Source organism: Hemiscyllium ocellatum, chromosome 19, assembly GCF_020745735.1.
Source record: "Hemiscyllium ocellatum isolate sHemOce1 chromosome 19, sHemOce1.pat.X.cur, whole genome shotgun sequence".
NCBI classification, from domain to species: domain Eukaryota; kingdom Metazoa; phylum Chordata; class Chondrichthyes; order Orectolobiformes; family Hemiscylliidae; genus Hemiscyllium; species Hemiscyllium ocellatum.
The window spans coordinates 77,732,495-77,754,733 of record NC_083419.1 but is presented as its reverse complement, the minus strand read 5'-3'; positions in this window follow the sequence as shown (position 1 = coordinate 77,754,733).

The window sequence follows — 22,239 nt, the reverse complement described above, 5'->3', positions numbered from 1 at the left end:
ATAAGTGAAATGTTGCTTCACCTGGAAGTTGTGTTTGGGACCTTGGACAGTGCGGAGGGAGGAGGTGAATGGGTAAGTGTTACACCTTCTGCAATGGCATGGGAAAGTGCCGTGGGGAGAGTGAGGAAGTGCTCGGGGTGATGGAAGGTGTCACAGAGGGAACGGTCCCTGTGAAATGCTGACAGTGGGCAGGAGGGGAATATGTGTTTGATGGTGCTGTCCTGCAGGTGGTGGTAGAAGTGGCGGAGGATGATTCTGTGATTGTGGATTCTAGTGCAGTAGGAAGTGAGGACAAAGGGGAGGTCTATCATTGTTCTTGTAAGGAGAAGACGGAGGGAGGGCAGACCGTGGGCGATGGGACAGTTACAGCTGAAGGCCCTGTCCACGAGTGTTAGGGGTTTTCTGGTTTGAAGGAAAAGGAGGTCACGTCAGCGGTAGCTCACTGGAATGTGGTATCATCAAAAAGAATTAAATTAGACACAGAAACTTGGAGAATGGAGTAAGTCTCTAAATTGAGGATTTCTGTCTCACATCTGGTCTGAAGCGGGATGTGAAAGTAGACCCAGAGGAAGTTCAGTGGGTATGCACGCGCAGACATCAAAGCAGATATACCATAACGCTCAAAAATTATGGTTTCTGTTAATTAAGAAGGACTCGATAAGGAAATGAACCACCAATGGTTGAAAAAAGCTGTCAAATTAATAAGCGTTAGTGTAGGACCGGATTTGGATGTTTATTTCAGGGAGAAGAAGCAGATGTTAAGCATGAATTTCAGCTGTGCTTCCTCAATTATCCCCAGACACCCCCACCATTGCTGCTCCATCCTCTTCCCTGCTCATCTCCCCTTCCTGTTTCCAGGTTCTCCCTCTCCAATTACAGAGCACATTCTCTCACATTATGGTTCCTCTCCACTTCACCTGAAGCTCTTTGATCAATTCTACCTTCCCTGCACTAGCATCAAGCTGTGTTTTGTGAAGCTATCTTGCCTCTGGTCACATCTCATTCCTGAAAGCTTCTTTCTTGTAGTAAACCTTATTGAAAAAAACTCTCCCCTTTCGCACTGGATTCACATTGTGATCAAAAACCCAAAAAGTATACTCAGCCTTCATCTCACTCTGCTAAAGGTCCCTGCACGCTGACTGTGTGGTATAAGAATTCCCTTCCTTACATAGATCTGGTCAGAGCTACGTTTTCGCTGCAGAGATCATCACCCCTTTAATCCAAAGGAATTCAGTTGCTTGACGTCTTATTAGCAGTAGTAAGAGTTTCATGCTGCCTGAGTATTGCAACATGGAGAGAAACATATCACAGTTTGAAGTTTGGGCTGAGTGTTGTTTACGTGTCATTTTTAATATTGTTTAAAATTTGCAGTGCTTATCTTAAATGCCTGTTCTTGAAGTTAGTTTTAAATGGATTCTAGGAGGTTGAGAGGTGATATTACAGAAAATTATAAAATCATGAGAGGTATGGATAGAGTGAATAGCCAAGGTCTCTGCAGCAGGATAGGAGATTCCAAACATAGATGACGTAGCTTTAAGGAGAAAGGGGGAAGATTTAAAAGGGACGAAGGGACAATGTTTTCACACAGAGGGTGATGTATGTATAGAATGAGCTGCCAGGGGACGAATGGTAGATGCAAGTAAAGATACAACATTGAAAAGACATTTTGACAAACATATGAATGGGAAACGTAAGTGGGGCCAAGTGCATGCAGATGAGGCTAGTTTAGTTTGGAAAACCTGTCAGCATGGCCAAGTTGGACCAAAGGATCTATTTGAGCGGTATGACTGCATGAATATAGAAAGTGAGGAAAAAGGAAGAAAAGATATTATGTTAGCAAATTAGCAAGAAGCATAAAAGAAAGCGGCACGAGCTTTTCTGTGTGTACAAAGAAAGTCCAAGATGAATGTGGGACCTTCGGTAGAAATGAAGTCAGAAAAATAGATTGAGGACGTTTGGCGGTTATGCCTGGAGGGAACAGACAGATAATTTACACCGGAATTTTACATCATTCCTCACAGGGGAAGGCACTGTAACTATTTCAATTATCTAAACAAAATGGTCATAGGAGGGAAGTTCTTGAACTGCCTCTCATAAAACGAACAAGGTTTTTTAAACAAACAGATAAGACTAAGGTTGACAGGTCAGCAGTAATTCATAGTTCGTTTTAAAAGCAGTGGTTACAGAATTACTGGTGGTATTGTGTGAAAAATTTCATAACTCTCTGGATTGCAGGAATGAACCAACGATTCTCGAGAGCCTCCAATGTGGTGCTTGTCTTCAAGAAAAGAGTGAGACTGAAAGCAGGAACCATTTAGCTTCACCATAATTGCTGGGAATCTCTGAGAGTCTGTTATTAAGGAAGGGACTGCAGGGCATTCACAAAACCTACACACGGAATCAGCATGGTTTTTTGAAAGGGAATGTACATTTTGCCGGTAAAATCACTCAAAGCTTTTTTTTTCTGGAGATCCCTGAGAATGTAACAAGCGGACTTGATAAAGGGGGACTGGTAGACACGAAGCCTTCCAGAGGGTTTCGAAAAGTTATTACAAAGTCATGGTTCTTACACATTACTGGAGCTCATACTATGATTAATAATATATTAGCATGGGATGACGGTTGGTTAACACATAGAAATCGGAGAGTCAGGGTTAATGGAACAGTCTGATAAAATGTGTCTGCTGGAGTATCACAAATATCAGTGCAATGGCACAATTTATTTACAATCTATACTGACAGGCTGAAGCCAAGAGCTGAGTGCATTATACATCCGAGTTTGAGGATGACACTGAGAACTAAAAGTCAGACTGTTATTTAATGGACAGGACTCACACAAAAGCAACAGTGCAAAGGGATGGAGTTGTTCTTGTGTGTGAAACATAACGTCAGCATGTTGATGCAGCAAGTAACAAGGTTGGTTCATTATGCTGGTTCCTGGGATGAAAGTGTTGATTTGTTGAGTACATCTAAAATGGTGAGGCGTTTCTTTCATTGTGGTTGAAATGAATGAGGGTGATATTACTGAAATGTATAAGATACAGAGGGGGCTTGACAAGGTGGGTTTTGAGAATGTGGATCCATTCCAGGGCAGAGTCTGGAACTCCGGGATGTAGATAGGGGATGGGCAAAGAAATGTCTTCTTTCAGAAGGTAGTGAATGACTGGAATTCCCTAAGTCAGAGAGTGTGGGGGCTGGGGCCATGAATGTATTGACAGGTGGGATGGATTGGCTTTTGACATCTCAGCGAGTCCAGGGATACAAGGGGTAAGCAGGTAAGTGGGGTTGAGCTTTGTAGTAGATCAGCCATGTTCTAATTAAATGACAGTGAAGGCTTGAGGGGCCGAATGGCCTGGTCCGGTTCCTATTTCTTACATTCTTATGTTATTCTTTTGTAGGTTAACTCTTTATTTTCATGAAAATTGTGTTGTATAATGTTGCATTCAGGCAGAGCAGAGGATTTGTTTGAGCTAACCCTGGAAGCGGGTAGAGCGCTGTATTCACAGCAAATCTGGATCTGTAACATGACCCACAACTGGAGTAACAGTTACGGAGAGGGAAAGCCTGGAAAGAAAGATTGGGTTGGAGGTCAATTCCTGACTCAGCCTGGATTTTCCAAGTACTTTTTCCAACCTACACCTATGCATCGGAGTAGCATCAATCTGCCCCTGATCCGAAGGGCTAAATGGAACAACACAACAAAGGGCTGAGGGATAGGAGTGGGCCATTTTGCCCTTTGACACTACTCCACCAGGAAATAAGGTCATGGTTCATTTCATTGTGGTCCCAGCTGCACTTTTCTCTCCATGCAACATTATCCCTGATTCACCTGTCCATGGACAACCAGGCAAAGCCAGGCTCGATATAATATAAAGATTCAGCCAACCCAAACATCCAGGAAACAGAATTCCCACTTGAATGAAATCCCACTTTGTGAATTTCTCATCATTACTGTTCTGACTGAAGTTGGAGGGTGTCACTGTTTCCTTTTCTGTTCCGACTCCTCACTGATCACAACAAATCTTAAATGTAGCCAGTTTAGTGATATGGCCGATGATAAAAGTCTCAGACTGTATCAGGTTCAGTGAGAGGAACAAGTCAGACAGATTTCTTTAGTCAACCACAAGTAACTAACAGAACTAACAGAGCAGCATGGTGGATCTAAAGTTAGCGCTGCTGCCTCACATCACCAAGGACCTGGATTCAATTCGATCCTTGGGCGATCCTCTATGTAGGGTTTGAACAATCTCCCCGTGTCTGTGTTCGTTTCCTCCAAGTGCTCCAGTTTTCTTGCCGCAGTCCACAAACGTGTAGCTAAGAGTGGATTGGCCATGCTAACTTGCCCATAGTAGATTAAGTGAGTTAGTCATGCGAAATGCAGGAATACTTGGATAAGGTAGGGGTCGGGTCTGTGTGGGATGCTGTTCGGTTTGTCAGTGTGGATTTGATGGGCAGAATGTTCTGCTTCCACACTGTCGTGGTTCTATAAGAAAGACACCAAATTTGACTGTGAAAACACCCAGTGGGTATCCACCTGATCCACTCTGCTGGAGGTCTTGTATGTTTCCATGAGATCATCTCTCTTCCTATGTGAAACCTGTTAAAGTCTCTATAATAGAAGACCTTCATCCCTGGAATACATGAATTGAAGCATCTCGGAACCGCTTCCAAAGTAATTATATCCTTTCTCTGGTTAGGTGACAAAAAGTAACCTTACACTCCAGATTAGGCTTTTTTTTGTTTTCTCAGTGTTGTGAGTCTTTTGAACTCTCTTCCCCGGAGATCATTAGAGGCAGAGATATTGATATTTTTGAGTAATAGACAGAATGTTCATAAGTAATTATGTAGTCAAAGATGATCATGTAATAGGCAGGAAAGTGCAGCATGCTGACAGTGGTACAAAATGACACTTCTCCAGAACATCTAGCACACTAAAACGATAATCTAGAAAACATTTTAAAATGCAAACTGTGATAGATTTGAGTTCGAAGGGACCTTGTGGCTGCTCTGTCATGAGAGAGAGAACACCGTGGTGGTTTGCCCTGAGAGTTACCACACCTCGGGTGATGAAGTGAGGTTGAGAGAGAGTCCCATTCATGGTAACCTCTACCAGTGTAGGGAATTGACCCTCCATCTCTCTCTGGCAGTGATTTTCATACCCACAGCGCCGGTTGTCATGCCACAATGAAGATATGGAACTGCATATGGATGTGAGCTACACATCCTGTTTCCCTCTTCTATAATCAAGGGGCTTCTTTGAACTTGTTAGTCTACAGTATCAGGGAGAGCGTTATCCTCAACACGTTTATGGATCAGCAGCTCCAGAGAGGGGGAGAGGAAATGAATCTGAGAACAATAGAACAAAATGTTCCAACAATTGTCAGGAGTTTATCGTGGGGTCTTTACTGGCTTTCTCAGGATTGGGCAGGGTTGGAATTGCGGATCGAAGCCGTACTGACGATTATTCAAGGCGGTTACTATCCTATCCTCTCTATTATTGTTGTTCCTGGTCAGTCTATTCCTGTCAATTCTATGCACTATGAGGAAGATCATTGCTAATTCTGTTATTTATATTTCGCAAAGACGTAGAGTATTTTATTCAGGTTCACTCACATACTCCACTTCCTTTAAATGAATTTCAGACCCTTCAGCCAGAATCATCTTAGAAGGAACAAGACTGTTCAGAATCCGAAATCTGACTTTTGCCCTGAAATGCTTTATGTCCCTGTATTCTCTCTATCATCAAACCTGCCCACACCCACCTCAATAATAGCCTCAGTCTCCACCTCTGCCTCAGTGCTGTTACTGGATTAAACATCATCTACCCCTTTGTTAGCTTCACAATTTACGGTTCCAGTTGTATTCTGACCTCTTTCCAGTTACAAATATTTTGACCACAAACTAGTTCTCGTAACTACACTTACTTTACAAGAGATACTATGTATCAGATTCATAATATCACTGGACGTGCAATTCAGAGGCACAGGTTATGAATTGAAAGCCATTGTTTGAAATCCTACCACAACAGATGATTAAAATTAAATTTGAATGACAAAAATTGGAATGAAATTTCACTGATGGAAACCATAAACGATCGGGATTTATTTTATTATTGATAGTCTTTGGTAAAGAAACAAATATTATTGCCCAGTATGGAATAAGTGTGACTTCAGACGCACAACGAAATAGTTACCCCCATGTTGTCTTGACAAATGGCCTCACAATCAAGGGCAATTAGGATGGACAACACATGTTTTTCTTCCCAGTGATGTTGATATGCTATGAAACAGCAACATTAAAGGTTAAATAAACCAAGGAACTGTGGATAATGCAGATCTGAAATAAAATTGTCCAGTGTCCGGAGGTTTTGGAGAATCTCAACAGGCATGACAGCCTCTGTCAGGAGAAAGTCTTAACTGTTCGAGTTCAGTGATTCTATCAAAAGTGAATGCAACTGGGAATCAATAGTATTATATTAGAGATGAATGGAAGGGTGAGTGGGAGGTTTGTGTTGGATGGATGGGAAACGTCCAGCAAAAGAGAGAGAGAGTGAGATAGAGAAAGAGAGAGAGAGAGAGAGAGAGAGAGTGTGAGAGAAAGGAAAAGCAAACAAAAGGATTGCTGATGATGAACTTGAAGGAAAATAGAAGGGGAGGTTATTATAACATTCCTACCTTTCCCATATTCCCGACTATCACGTCCATTGAGTTATGTGCCTGGTTAAAGTGAATTATATTCCCTCTGTCTCTCTTCTCTGAGTGTGATGATCTCCATTCGCAATAATGGTGGTGCCCGTCTAGTTGCTGAGATACAGGGAAAGGTAATGTTACAGTGTCAACTGCTTCTTTGGAGAAATGAACTGTTACTGTGGGGACTGTGCAGAGATGTAATTGCCTTCTCAGCCAGGAAGCAAAACTGGCGAGATACAGGAATTTCCAAAACTGAATGGGTGCACCATGTGACTGGGGATTTGACTTTCTGCTGTCATTGGAAAGTCATTGGAGTTTCTGTGGATGGTGTTCTCAGGTTTGTTTTGTCAGCTGCTGAGTTCATTCCGGGAGACCAGAGGGTCTGGTGACCCCACTCTGGACACTGCATTTACAGAGTGTCTGGGTCCATGGTAAACAAATGGAGCAGAGACCACATAGAAGCAGAGCTCTGCAAACAGGGAGGAGCAAGGCACTGCACTTTCCTCCCTGGGATTTACAGGAACATTTGACAAATTTGGACCCATTCATGTGTGAAGTGTTTCAAAAATGAGGTGCTCACTGAGCTGTATTCCCTCCTTCGGTATAACCTATAGTCTCACACCAGGAACAGGACTGTGCAGACTCTCACCTTGAAGTGACTTGTTTCAATTCTGAAACATTCCACGCAGGAGTAGGCAATATATCCACCATCTCTGAAGTACATTCCTCTGATGTAATACTGGCTGACCGAAGCCAACTGCCTCCTCATAGGAATGCATTGTTTCTATCTCCAAAGGGGAAGGAACAGAAACTAACTTCCAAAATATGAAAAAACAGAGTGAAATGTAAAAATGAGGAACTGCAGGATATTAGAAATAATGAATTTTTTTTTTGGAAATCGAATTGAATTGAAGTTTCATAAGTTATTGCAAATGATGAGCTACATCACAGAGTATTGTGGAGGTGGGACAGAGCTAGAGAAATAATTACTGATTATTCTTCAAAGCTGTTATGATTGTGGAAAGGATGATGCACCTATTGTAAACCTAATTATTTAAAACAGGATGGAGGTGGAAAACAGAAAACTAAATTGCTTGATGTCAGCTGTCAGAAAAAAAAATCAAATATTTTATAAGGCACGTGACAACTAGACACTTGGAGAACAATGATATAATTTGGTAGGGTCAGCCTAGATTCTGGAAAGGGAAATGATCTTTGATAAACCTGCTGGGTCCTGTGGAGATTGTCCGTTGTGACATCGACAATTGAGAACCAATGGGAGTGAAATATTTGAATTTTCATCACACGTTTGACATGGTGGAATACAGGTGAGGGGGGAATGTTAGATTCCATGGGTAGGTAGGTGTGGAACATATACCAAATGGATTAAAAAATTGCGTAATGGAGTTATGAGAAGAACAGTGTTTTTGGTTGGACTGAAGGCTTGTTGGGTGTCAGATGGATCACTGTTTGGGCAATAGCTGTTCACAAGGTACAAAAATGATTTAGATGAGACAACAAGTATCATCATGTGCATTATATTTATTAAATGGTGAGAGATTGGAAAGTGCTATTGTTGAAAAGGACCTGGATGCCCTTGATCTTAAGTCACAAACAGAACTCATACGGAGCAGGAAGTAAATGATATGTGGCTCTTCATGCAACATGATTGAAGTACCAGAGTTAGTATATTTTTCTTAATCGTAATGTTTTGATGAGAGAGTAGTTGGTGCATTGTGTACAGCTTTGGCATGCTTTATGAATAATGATCTCCATGTCACCGAGACAGTGCAAAGGAATTTTACGGGACTAAACCCTGGCATGATGGGACAATGAGGATAGAGTGCAGAAAGTATGTGTTTAATCCGTAGTGCTGAGTGAGAATAAGAAGCTCAAACTTGATGGTTATGGACGGACATTCATTATGTCTCAATCAGCTGAATAGGGTGAAAATTCCATACTTTTCAGAGGATGTTTGATTTCCGTTAGTTTCCATGCATCTGCAGAGCCCCCATTTCGATTGAATGCACAAGAGTGACATTGCTGACGGGCATAACACATACCCGTCAGCAGCCACAGTAACATCAATCTGAAACCGTTAACCATTCCCCACCAGCTTCTGACAACCATGGAAAACATGGTTCTGCCTTCTTGGAGAGTGAAGAGAACTTGGAGACTGGTTAAAAAGGACTGACTTCATTCCGACTGCCAGAAAAAAACATGTTAAAGTAACAGACTACGTACTATCAATAATAAAGCCATGTGGATCAATTTGAAACAGTCTATCTGTGCAGCCATTTGTTTGCAATGTTAAAACATCTCTGGAACTTTCCTGTTCCTCTGTTAGTGACATGACCTCTTCCTGTTCCTTTGTAAGTGACTCCAGATGTGAAATTATCTCGTTCTGATCCCCTGTAAGTGACGTGTGGGAGTGAGCAGTTTCCTTCTTTTCCTGTGTAATCGGCAGGAGGGACTGAATGGGCTATCCCTCTTCTTGCCCAATAGTTTTGATGGGCTGAATAACTTCCCCACATTCTTGTGAAGTGCTGAATATGCTCATTCTTTTTCTGTAGAAATGTACAGTGCAGTTACATGAATATTACCCACACGTTAAAAGCACGATCTTGAATGATGCCCACGTCTGTTGCACATGGGCACAGACTGTGTCAAGAGCTGAAGAGGGACAACATGTTCGAACATTTTGTAAACTTCAGTGAATATTCCCATTTCTGGTCAGTTTGGACCCAATGTGTTGAATGGCCTCCTAACACCTGGCAGGGATTGCCACTGACATACAGGAGATGCCTGGGCTGAAGTTCTTCTGCAGAAATGCCCCACGGCTGAGATGATTGATGCCCACGAATGGTAAACATCTCCCTTGTGTAGTGAATGACGCAAAACAGTCGAGAGGTCACAACCAATTCGCATTAAGTGCGATTTTTGCTCAGGCTCCTTGATGTCATCCTCAGTCTAACACTGCCTTGAGATTTGGGCTGGTCTCCCTTAACTCAGCCCCTGTGTTCCCTCTTTTGTTCATATCCACAGGTCATGGTGTAGATGCAGAGAATGTTTTCTTCAAACACAGCGTAGTGATTGTTTGGAATTCTCTAACACAGAGATTTAGGGGAGAGAGATCGCTCAAAGGGACCAATGGAGATCAGTTATGGAACCCCTTCTCTTTTTTATTTTATAAATGACCTGGATGTGTGTGTTGGAGAGTGGGTTAGCAAGTTAGCTGATAACGCAAAGTTTGTTGGAGTGGTGCAGAGTGTGGAGGGATGTTGTAGGTTGCAATGGGACATTGACAGGATGCAGAGCCGGGCTGAGAAGTGGCAGATAAAGTTCAAACTAGAAAAGTGTGAGGTGATTCACTTTTCAAGCTCGAATTTGAATGCAGAATACATGGCAAAAGGAAGAATTCTTGGCAGTGTAGAGGAACAGAAGGACATTGACTTCTGTGTCCACAGATCCCTCACATTTTCTACCCAAGTTGATTGGAGTTGTTCAGAAGGAATATGTTGTGTTGGCTTTCATTAGCAGGGTGACTGAGTTTAAGAGCCATGAGGTTATGTTGTAGTTCGAATGAGCCCTGATTAGACCACACTTGGAATATTGTGTTCAGTTCTGGTCACCCCATTATAGGAAGGATGTATTAGCTTAAGAACGGGTGCAGAGGAAATTTACCACGATGCTACCTTGACTGGAGGGCAGAGCTTATGAAATAAGCTTGGGGGAGCGAGGGTTATTTTCAATGGAGCAAAGAAAGATGCGAGGTAACTTGGCAGAGGTGTACAAAATGTTGAGAGTCACAGATAGAGTGAATAGCCAGAGACTTTTTCGCAGTGCAGAAATATCTATCACAAGAGATCGTAATTATAAGGTATTTGAATGAAGGTTTAGGGGAGATATCAGTGGTAGGTTCTTTAGACAGAGAGAGGTGGAGTTGTGGAATGTACTGCCAGCAATGGAAATAGAATCAAATATGTGAGGTAAACTTAAGAGAATCTTGGATAGGCATATGGAAGAAAGTGAAAGGAAGCATGTCGGTGAGTCAATCTTAGAGTAGGATAAACGGGGGGCACAACATCGAGGGCCGAATGTCCTGTACTGCGCTTCGTGTCCTTTGATTTGTATGCTATGGAAGTCTTCGTAGAGGCTGGAGATGGCTGAAGAGCAGTATTTAAAGTGGCCTCACCAGCCCATATACAAGGGCAATATGAGACTACAACTCCTATGCTCAAAGTTCTGACCGCATTCTTCACCAACTGTAACTCCACTTTCAAGGAACTATGAACATGCACCCGAAGTCTCTTTGATCAGCAATAGGGCACGACCCTGCTTTAACTTACCAAAATGCAAAACCGTACAAATATTAAAATTAAACAGTCCTTGGCCAATTGGTGGTCAGTTGTGCTGTTGTAGTCTGAGCTAATTTTCCTCACTGTCCTGTGCGCCAGTTTTTTTAATGTTATCAGTAAACTTACTAACCATGCCTCTCATATTCACATCCAAGTCGATTATTTCCATGATGAAAAGCTGTGAGCTCAGCATTGATTCTTTCAGCACACCGTTTGTCACAGGCCTCCTGTCTGGAAAACAATCTATCACCTACAATTCAATTTTATATCCAATTGGTTAACTTTTCCTGGATTCCATGTGATCTAACCTTAGTAGTCAGTCTCTAATGGGTTACCGTATTAAACGCCTTGCTGATGTCTGTGTAAACAGAGTTCACTAGAGTGCCTTCTTCAATGTTCTTTGTCACTTCTTCAAAATACTCAATCACATTAATGAGACATGGCTTCCCTCATACAAAGCCATGTTGACTATCCCTCATCAGTCCTTGTCTTTCCAAATGGATTGTAAAGCCTATCCCTCAGAATTCCCTCCAATAAACTCCTCGACACTGACGTTAGGCTCACTGAGTCGATAATTAACTATGTTTAGATCAATGTCTCCTTTTCTAGTCACACTCTTCCACTGGCCACAAAAAAAATAACTGGGTTGGTGATATGGCCAATGTTATAGTTCTCAGAGTGTGTCAGGGTCAGTGTTAGGAACACGTCAGGCAGATTTCTTTAATCTCCTAAAACAACACGTTTGTGCCCAAAACAAAATTACTCTAACTATGATGGACAAAGAATGACGAGTGGATATTGCAAATATATCACACACACAATATACACACACACACACACACACACACACACACACACACACACAAACATACACAAACATACACATACACACAAACACACACGCACAGGCTTATGTTTGATAATAAATTGAAAAGCAAAATATCTGCATATTTAACTTGAAAGAACTTTATCCAAATATTAGTCGAACTCGTGACCAAATCAAAATGAGAGTTTGAACCTAGTGCTGTTCTATTTACAGAGTAATCAAGTCCTAGAGCATGGAGAGAGGCTCTTTAGCTCAAACTGATCCATGGTGACCCATCCACACTAACCCAGAACTTGGTCCATAGCCTTCTCGTCCTTTCCTGTCCAAGTACCTGTCCAAATGCTTTCTACATATTGTTAAGTTAAATGCTTCAACCACTTCCGCTGACAGCTGTTTCGCTTTGCATACCATTTGCTGTGTAAAACAGTTTCCATCAGTTTGCCTTTTATTCTTTCTCCTCAAACTGGTCCCGTCTCCTCCTCGATTCCCCAATTCTGGGAAAAGGGTTGAGTCCATTCATCCTATCCATGCCTCTCATAATCTTGTGCACTTCTTTCAGATGCCCATCAGTCTCCTACGCTCTAAAAACATTTCCTCACTTGTCCAACCTCTTCCGATATGTCACACTGTTGTGTTCTGGGAACATCTTTGTAAATTCCGTCTGCACACATTCCAACTTAAAAACATCCTTCTGATCGCAATGTGATGAAACTGAACACAACACTACAAATGCAGCTTCACCGACATCCTGTATAACTGCAACATAACTTCCCAACGTCTCTCCTCCATGTTCTGACCGATGACTGCTAGTGTGCCTAAAGCGTTCTTCACTGCCATGTCTACCTGTGACTCCACTTTCAGAGAACGGTGGACCTGAACTCCATGGTCCCCCTGCTCAACTACACTGTTTAAGGCTTTCCATTCACCATGAAACTCCTACGTTGACCGAAGTTTGCAAAACATTCCTTGGTGCAGTTCTCCAGTTGAACAAGTTCTTGCTGCAATTTCTGATAACCTTCTTCACAGTCCACAATACCACCTAATTTAGTGTCATCTTTAAATTTACTAATCGTGCGTTGCACATTCTCAAGAATATCATTGATATAAATAATAAACAACAATGTGATCAGCACTGACCCCTGAGGCACTTCATATGTCACATGCCTCCATTCCGAGCTGACCCTTGCACTATTACCCTCTGCTTACTACCATCCCGCCAATTGTGTGCCCAATTTGCCAGCTTCCGCTGGATTCCATGCGATTCTAACCTTCCAGACCAGACTACCAAGGATAACCTTCCCAAAAGCATTACTGAAAACCATACAGACTATGTCTACCGCACTGCCCTCATCAATATTCCTGGTCACTTCATCAAAGAACTCAAAGAAATTTGTGAGGCATGATCTCCCACTCACAAAGCCATGGAATCTTTTCCGTATATAAAAAAAAACAACTATTAATAATAATTATTAAAATTGCTAATATCAAACAATAATAAATAAAAATAAGATGACATTTTCAGTGGAGAATAAATTATTCATGAGATGTGATTTTGGAACATGGGTGAAGGGCAGAATAGATTTAGTACCTGTGTCATTGAACTGTATTGAAAAAAGCAAGGGTGGCATGGTGGCTCAGTGGTTAGCACTGCTGCCTCATCGTGCCACGGATCCAGGTTTGGTTCCAGCGTCGGGTGACTCTCCGTGTGGAGTCCGCACATTCTCCCTGTGTTTGTGTGGGTTTCCTCCGAGTGCTCCATTTTCCTCCCACAATCCAAAGATATACAGGTTAGTTTAACTGGCCATTCGAAGTTACACATGGGGTTATGTGCATTAGTCGGGGGAAATATCGGGTGGGAGAATGGGACTGGGTGGATTGCTGTTTGGAGGATCGGTGTGGCCTTTTTTGGGACAAATGGCCTGTTTCCATATTGTAGGGAATAGGTAAAAGAGAACTGAGTAATCAAACCCACTCTTCCAAATACATGCAAATTGTATCCCCCAGGGTCTTCTCAAGTAACCTACCTACCACAAAATTAGACTTTCTGGTCTATAGTTCTCAGATTCTTCTTTGCTTCCCTTCTTCAATAATGGGAAAACATTTACTACATTCCAATCTCCTGGACCCTAACCTGTAGTTAACGATGATGCAAAAATATCACCCAGTGTCCCCGTAGTTTCTTCTGTAGCCCCTTGCAGTACTCATGGATGCATCTATTTGGGATCGGGAGATGTATCCATCTTCATACATTCTACTGCATCCAACACGTCTTCTCCTGTGACATTGACTGACCCCGGGGATATCACCACGACCTTTGTTAAGCTCCCAAGTCTTCATGTGTTTCTCCACGGTAAACACAGAGGAGAAATATTCATTGCGACTCCCACATAACTCCTACGTTTCTCGACATATATGCCAATTTGGATCTTGAGGGGTCACATTCTCTTTTGGTTCTACGTTTTTCTTTAATATACTTAACGAACGTTTTTGGACTCACCCTATTCTTCTCAGCCAAAGCTACCTTGTGCCCCTTTTCGCCCTCCTGATTTCCTTCTTCAGTAAACTCCTGTATTCCCGTGTATACCTCCAGGGATTCCATTGATCCCAGCTGCCTGCACCTGAACCACGCCTCCTTTTTTTCTGGTCAAAGCCTCAATATATATTAACATCCTGGGTTCCCTATTCCTGCCTAACTTGCATTTTACCCTCACAGGAACATATAGACTTTGAACTCTTGCCATTTAACTTTTAAAGGCCTCCCACTTGCCAAAGGTACCTTTACCTGCAAATAAACTCCTCCAACCAACCCCTACAAGCTCCTGTCTAATTCCGTCAAAAATCACCTTGCACCAACTTAGAAGTTGAACTTGCGGAAAAGTTTTGTCCTTTTCCATAACTATTTTAAAATTAGTAGAACTATGGTTGCTGGTCATACAATGCTCCCCCACTGTCACTTCAGTCACCTGCCCTGGCCTATTTCTTAGAGTAGGTCACGTTCTGCCCCTTCCCGACTTGCACCCTCTACTTACTGCTTGAGGAAACTTTCCTGAACACACTTAATAGATACAGACCATCTCAGTCCTTAATTCTATATCATTCCCAGTCTACGTTTGGAAAATTAAAATCTCCTACTATGGCAATCCGACTGGTCCTGCAAGTCTCCCCAACTTTTCTAAATATTTTTGTTCCTCTAATTCCCTGTTTACTATTTGGTGTCCTTTAGTACAACTCAAATATTATCACCATTCCCTTCTTATTGTTAGTTCCCACAAAAAATCCTCACTGGATGATCCTTCAGTTATTTTTTTCCCTGAAATCTGTTGTGATAAACGCCTTCATGAAAGATGCAACTCCCCCTCCCCTCCTTCCACCGTTTCGGTATTTTCTAAAGCACCTATACGCTGGTACATAAAGCCACCAGTCCTGTCCGGGCCTTAGCCATGTTCTTGTAATGGCTATACTATCCCACCCCCACGTACCTATCCACGCCCTAAATACATCTGCCTTACCTGTCAGCCATCTTGTTTTGAAACGGATGCAATATAATCCAACAGGCATTCCTTGCCCCTTGTTCCAGCTTAACCTGTCTCTTCATTTTACTTTTTCTAATTACTGTATCTCCTTCCAGCCTCGTGCTGCACACATTTCAAACGTTCTGCCTTCCCCCTCTCTGTATCCCATTGCAGACGCTTTGCCCTCCCGCTATCTGTATCCCATTGTAGATGCTCTGCCCCTCTCCTGTTTGTATCCCATTACAACGCTTTGGGCCCCCTGCCTGTATCGCTTTGCAGACGCTCTGCCCTCCCTCTGTCTAAGTTCCATTGCAGACGCTCTGCTCACCCTGTCTGTATCCGATTGCACTCGCTCTGCCCTCCTCCAGTCTGTATCCCATTTCAGACGCTCTTCCCTCCCCCAGTCTGTATCGCATTGCAGACGCTCTGCCTCTTTCCTGTCTGTATACCATTGCAGACACTCTGCCCCTCCACCCTCTGTATCACATTGTAGACGCTCTGTCCTCCCCCTTTCTGTGTCCCATTGCAGCCGCTCTGTTTCAATTTAACGTCTTACTGAATGACTATCCTGGTGGATGAGCAAACTGAGCTCTATCTCCTTCAGCCAATTCATCAGTATAGATTGTAAGTTGTTGATGACCTCACTAGATCCCTGAAGAATTCCACTAGCTATCGCTTTCCAAACAAAAAAAGTTGACAGATTTCTGTCCTATATTTCCTAACAGCTACCCAAGGAGCACCTGATCCTGCATAATAGCCTGGAATTCTTACATGGCATCCTCCTGTGTTGTGTAATTTATTGAAGTGACTGAACGCTTCATTTTATTCCTGCCTAACCCCGTGGAGTGGGAGAACGGCCACCCCTGCTGTATTGTCACGGTGCTGACTGGCTGAATGGGATCTTCCTAGACCTCTGTAACAGCTTCGAGGCATGAACTGAGAGAATAACACATGGGGTCGGTGCAGCAATTGGCTGTTTGGCCTCTCCAGGTTGCTACTCAATTGAGAAACATCATGGCTGGCCTGATTGTGGCTGAACACCCCCGCTCGTGTCTGTTCCCAATAGACATTGACTCCCCTATCCATCAAATATCATTCATGGTCAGCTTTGAATGTCTTCAATGACCCAGTCTTCACTGTTTCCTGGGGATGAGAGCGCCACATATCTCCCAGTCTGAAGAAAAAATTAGTAATTTTATCTCAAACGGAAATGGGAGACTGCTTTAATTTTAAATTGTGTTAAACTCACAGCAAGTCGCCTCCTCTTTTCAGAAACAAGGGCACAGCAAATAGGAGCAAGCGTCGACCATTCAGCCCCTCAACATATCCCACAGTCCCATTGTCTCTTCAGTCAAGTATTATATCAAACTTAGCTTCCACTGCACCCTTTGGAAAATAATAATGATAACTTGAGGCCATAGAACATAGGAAATTGGAGTGAGGCCATTTGGCCCATCAAATCTGCTTTGCTGTTTGATCCTGCCTGCTGAGTTTCTCAACACAATTCTCCCGCCTTCTCACTCTAACTCTTGATCGTTGTTTTAATCAAAATTGCCTATCGCTGTCTTTTATAAAAATGACTGTGTCTGTGTCTCTATATGTGTGTTTGTGTGATTGTGTGGGTGTATGTGCATGTGTGTTTCTGTGTATATCTGTTTCAAGGCAGGAGATGGGGTCGTCGTGAATTGTTGTTTTTCGAACTGGAGGCCTGTGAGCACCGATGATCCACAGGCAAAATTGTTGAGTCCACTTTTGTTTGTTATTTAAATAAATGATTTAGATAAGAATTACAGAAGGTGTATTTCGCAAATTTGCGGATGACATCAAGTTTGGGTGCATAGTCGACAGTGTTTGTAGAATGGCGAATAATTGAAGATTAAAAATAGACCTTCATTAAGTAAATCAACGGTTCATCTGGATGTACAGCAGAGAAACAGACCCTTCCACTCGTTCATGCCAACCAACTATTGTAAATTAATCTAGTCCCATTTGCCAGCATTTAGCCCATATCCCACTAATCATATAACCATCCAGCTGCCTTTTAAATGCTCTAATTGCTCCAGCCTCCACCAGTTCTTCTGGCAGCTAATTCCAAAGATGCACCAACCTCTGCAGGAAAAAGGTTGTCCTTCATTGTCATTCAAACCTTTCTTTTCCCACCTCAAAACTAAGTGTTCTAGTTTTAGACTCCTCTACACTGGGGAAATAAAATCTTTACCACTCACCCTTCCCATGCCCTTCATAATTTAATGAACCTCTGGAAATTGCAAGTGCGACTCCTATCAAGACGAATGGCTGTGCTTTCAGTCATCCTCGGCCTAAGTTCTCAAATTCAATAGTGGCATCTCTTCCTTTTCCATCAAGGCACGATACTAAAATCAGTTTAATCCATTTGTTCAGACATATTATGAAACAGCTCTGTGGGACTAGAATTTTCGCTGCAGTGATAGGGAAACTGGCATCATTCAGCATTAACCCCGAAAGCCATTATCGTATTCTCCTGTGTGTTTGTTCATCAGCCTGTTGTAACATGCTGTGACATAGCTCTATCGGGCATGAAAACATACCATCTTCCACAGACATTGGAGCACTACCACACGTTCATGGACTGGAATCGAATCCAGAGTTCAGCCTGAGAAACGTGGGCACTATCCACGACACAATGCTTAACCATGAGCATATTTTGGGTCCCATTTTATGTTTTTGGATTTATTAAATTCTGGTTAACATTACCAAATTATACGGGGAACATTTCTCATTGAAAAATAAGTACAATTTATGAGCCACAACTATAGAGTATTGAGTGCATTCGTTGTGCCATTGAGATAAATCATGAACATCGTCAATTGCTTGGCTATGATTTCCGGTTTAAATGGCGATTATCAGTCATCATTTATATTAGGGAAAGAAATCCTGCAGACACACTCTTCACTATGGAGGATCTCAAGTAAATATCAATAGTGAACACTGGAGATGAGGAAAAAGCACAATTCTGGCCAAAAAAAAACACCAGTCACTATTTCCAACCTCGAACATGTGGCTTCCCTCTTCCTCAGATATTCATTGTTACAAGGCAACTGTTTACATTCCAGCCTCTCCTTACCCAGTCCTCCGTCTGCCTACGCAAAGCAAACCAAGATCTGGGTCTTTGGGAAACTCAAGGCTGATGTCTGCCGGCCGTCTGGAGAAGGGAGGGTCGTTCAAATCCATGGGGGAGTTGACGGGCAGAAGTATCACTCACTGGGCTGAGGAATGGCAGATGGAGTTTAGCTTGGATACATGTGAGGTATTACGTTTTGGTAAAACAAACAAAGGGAGAGTATATAATGCTGGTCTTTGGTAGTTATATAGAAAAGATGGACCCAGGGGTGCAGGTATAATTCTTTGAAGTTTGTGGTGCAGAGTATTTAATGTTACTTGATTGCTCAGACTGTTGAGATTAGACATTGGGAAGTCAGGCTGCGATTGTGCAGGACATTGATGAAGCCACTTCTGTCGTATTGTGCGCACTTCTGTTATAGGATGGAGATTGTTCAGGTGGAGAAGGTTCAGAAGAGATTTACCACGATGTTACCAGGAACACATCATCTTCTGCCTCGGGAGCCAACAAACTCGTGGCATGAGCATTGGATTCAATGATGAACAAACCTCCCCTCCCTCACCCAGATCCCAGAACCAACTCTCCGACTCAGGTCCGCCCACTCGAGGGTACCTACCTGTCTATTCATTCCCAACTGTCCACTCTGCCCTCCCCACCCACCTACCATTACCACCTCATACCTTCGCCCACCTGTCGCTTACCTTTCCTGCAGCCTCACCGCCACCACAAATTTTCTCGCAGCCCCCTTCCCCCTCCCAATCCTGAAAAGGTTTCCCCCCCATAATGTTGACTGTCTTGCTCCTCGGGTGCTTGCTGACCGGCTGTGCCTTCTCCACCGCCATGCTTTATCTACAATGTATTCTTCAGCACCTGCGGTCCCCATTGTCTCTTCGGTACAATTCTCTGTTTACATATCCATCCTGTCTACCTGTTATAATCCAACGCAGTCTTGGGCACATTTTATTTTCAGATCATGATCGATAAACGTTCTCTCAACGTTTTACTGGTATTGTAATGCCTGATCAGTAGTTACAAAATGTATGTTTCAATGTATAAACAGAGAAGCATGTTTATGCTCGGATAAACCTCTGGCATTGCTCCCATGTGCAAAGCAGATTGAATGGTGAAACACGATTGTGCGACCAGCCCCAACATTTGTTCCCTCAGTCACCGCCAAATATACCATCCAGAAGGTGTAAATTTTAATATTATATTGAATTTTAATTTTAAAAATTCCATTTAAATGGCTTAACTGGAACTATTTGTTCACCGACTATGGATCCTGAATTTGTCATTGGAGGGATTGCCTCTACTATTAATTAGGAACTCGGCTCAATGTGTTAAACCATAGTATCAGTAGGACCATCACTGACAGCACTAACAGGGTTCAGCAGATCCAGAGAGAGGGGGAGGATAGATAAGAATGGAGAACATTAGACTGAAATGTTCCAGCAATTGATCAGAATCTGGGAACATTAGAGTAGAATGTTCCAACAGTAGATCAGAATTTGAGAACATTTGACTGCAATGTTCCAACAATGGACAGGAGTTTATCCGAGGGCCTTTCCTGGCTTTCTCAAACTTGGATCTCATTAGCATTGGGGATATATGATGTACTGATGGTTATTTCAGGTGGTTACTATCCCATCCTCGCTACAATTGATGTTCCTGGTAAGTCATTCGGTCTGTTCATTAAGCCAAGTTAAACTGAATTAGCTGTTCATATTATTTAAAATCTAGAAAGATGGACGTCAACAAATTATAGCGAGCAAATTAGTCATAGCAAATATCTCACTAATATGTGCAGAGCAACCAGACTGTTCTCAACTCCACAATTCTTCTAGTCCTGCATAGATGTACATTTCTATATTATCCCCACTCACTAATCTTGTCCAATACAATCATGATATCCCCGAGTTCTCCTCAGCCTCAGTGCATCTTCTGAATAAAACATCGATTGTATCTTTTTAAAATCTGGATACAACTTATCAAGTCCCTAATAACCATGTGTCAATTACAGAATAATTGCACTTGAGTATGTTGAACTTATTCATTGCACAGAATCTGTCAGAATGGCAGACCCTGCATACTGCTTAAGTCATTGACACATAATTTGGAGACGCAGAATAATAATTTGTCGATATCTCTTAAAGGAAACTGATGTAATTGAAATAGAACTATCACCATTTGTAAGAAAAAGCCCAGCTGCTTTCTTCGTGTCCTTCAGAGAAGTCAATGGGTTATCATTTCTCAGTCACGTCTGTGCAAACCCACATCAATGTGTTTTAATCTTTACTGTCCTGCAGAATAGTTGAACCAGTCACTCAGTTCACTCAGTTCAGCACAATATGCTAGCCTGACCAGAGCTGCACATTTCCCATGAGGGAAGAACTAAAGTAAAGTTAGCTCCCTTCTTCTGCCTGTTTTCCTTATTCCTACACTTCATTTCCAGTAAGGAAGGTGACCATTTATTATTTCAAGTGCAATCTTTCGGACTGAGTCTCTCCTCAAGAGTGATGCTCTTCTCCACTGCACCTCTGGTGCTGGCTTTACTGATGCTGACATACAGATGTAAGGAACTTTTAAATTCCACATCAGTGGCAGTGCAGATAGAAGGAATGGGTTTTCAAGTCATAATAAAGAAACGGTGACCGATAAGCGAGGGAAAGGAATTATTGTGATCATCGCTGAGAATGTTGTTGAGGCAGTATTTGGGGCATTGTGGACAGCTTTTCTCTCCTTTAAAAGTAATGATCTCATTGTAACAGAGACAGTGAAAAAGGAATTTCACCAACCTAATCCCTGGGCTGGTTTTAAAAGACGGGTGAGTGAAGGTAATCGGTAACACTGTCAGAGAATAAGAGGTCATTGCATTGAAAATTGACCGTGATGGACAATCACTCGTTATGTTCTACACACAGCCATTGAGAAGATGATAAATTCCATGGCTTGTAATTTTTATTTCACTCGGGGTGTATGATTCTGGATATTTAAGTGTCTCCGAGGATAAAATCTTCAGTCAAATCCTGCCTTGATATCTGGGTCAATCCCTCATAATTGAGCAAATCAGTTAAACCCTTTCGTTAATGTTAGTGGGTGATGGTGTTTGTGTGGAGAGTGTTTTCTTCTACAGAGGGTATTGAATGCCAGGAATTCTCAGGTCGAAAATGTTTGGAGAGCTAGCTCACTGTAAGTATTTAAAGAGGAGGTAGATGCATTTCTGACCTGTCAGGGAGCTGAAGAGTGTGAAGAATTGGGCATTAAAGAGGACTTAGTGCTAACAGTCGGTGAGCCATGATCTCATACAATGGCGTAAGCATACGAATTACCTACATCTGTTTCTTATGTTCTTATATTCTGTCTTTGGAAAGTGAATGGTTTTAATTTTCCTGGAAGTGCTGTTATTGAATGTTGAGGACAGTGAGAGAAAGGTATTTTGTGAGCCATCTCTGGGAAAGATATGGGCCCGATATTCACACTGAATCTGGGTCGACAACATGACAAACAAATCAAACACCAGTCGCAGAGAGGAGACATTCTGTAAAAAGGTGGGACGCTTTTTTCGTACCCAGCCTGAAATTGCCATCACATTTTCCAACCCACACCAAACTACACAGTGTTGAGGGACTGAATAACATCCTGTTTTACTGCAGTCCAGGAATTTTGAGCAAGTGGTCTCTATCTGCTCGTGTACAGGCTGTTTTAAGGACTGAATGGAAACTATGAACAGAGGACTGAGGAGCAGGAGTAGTTC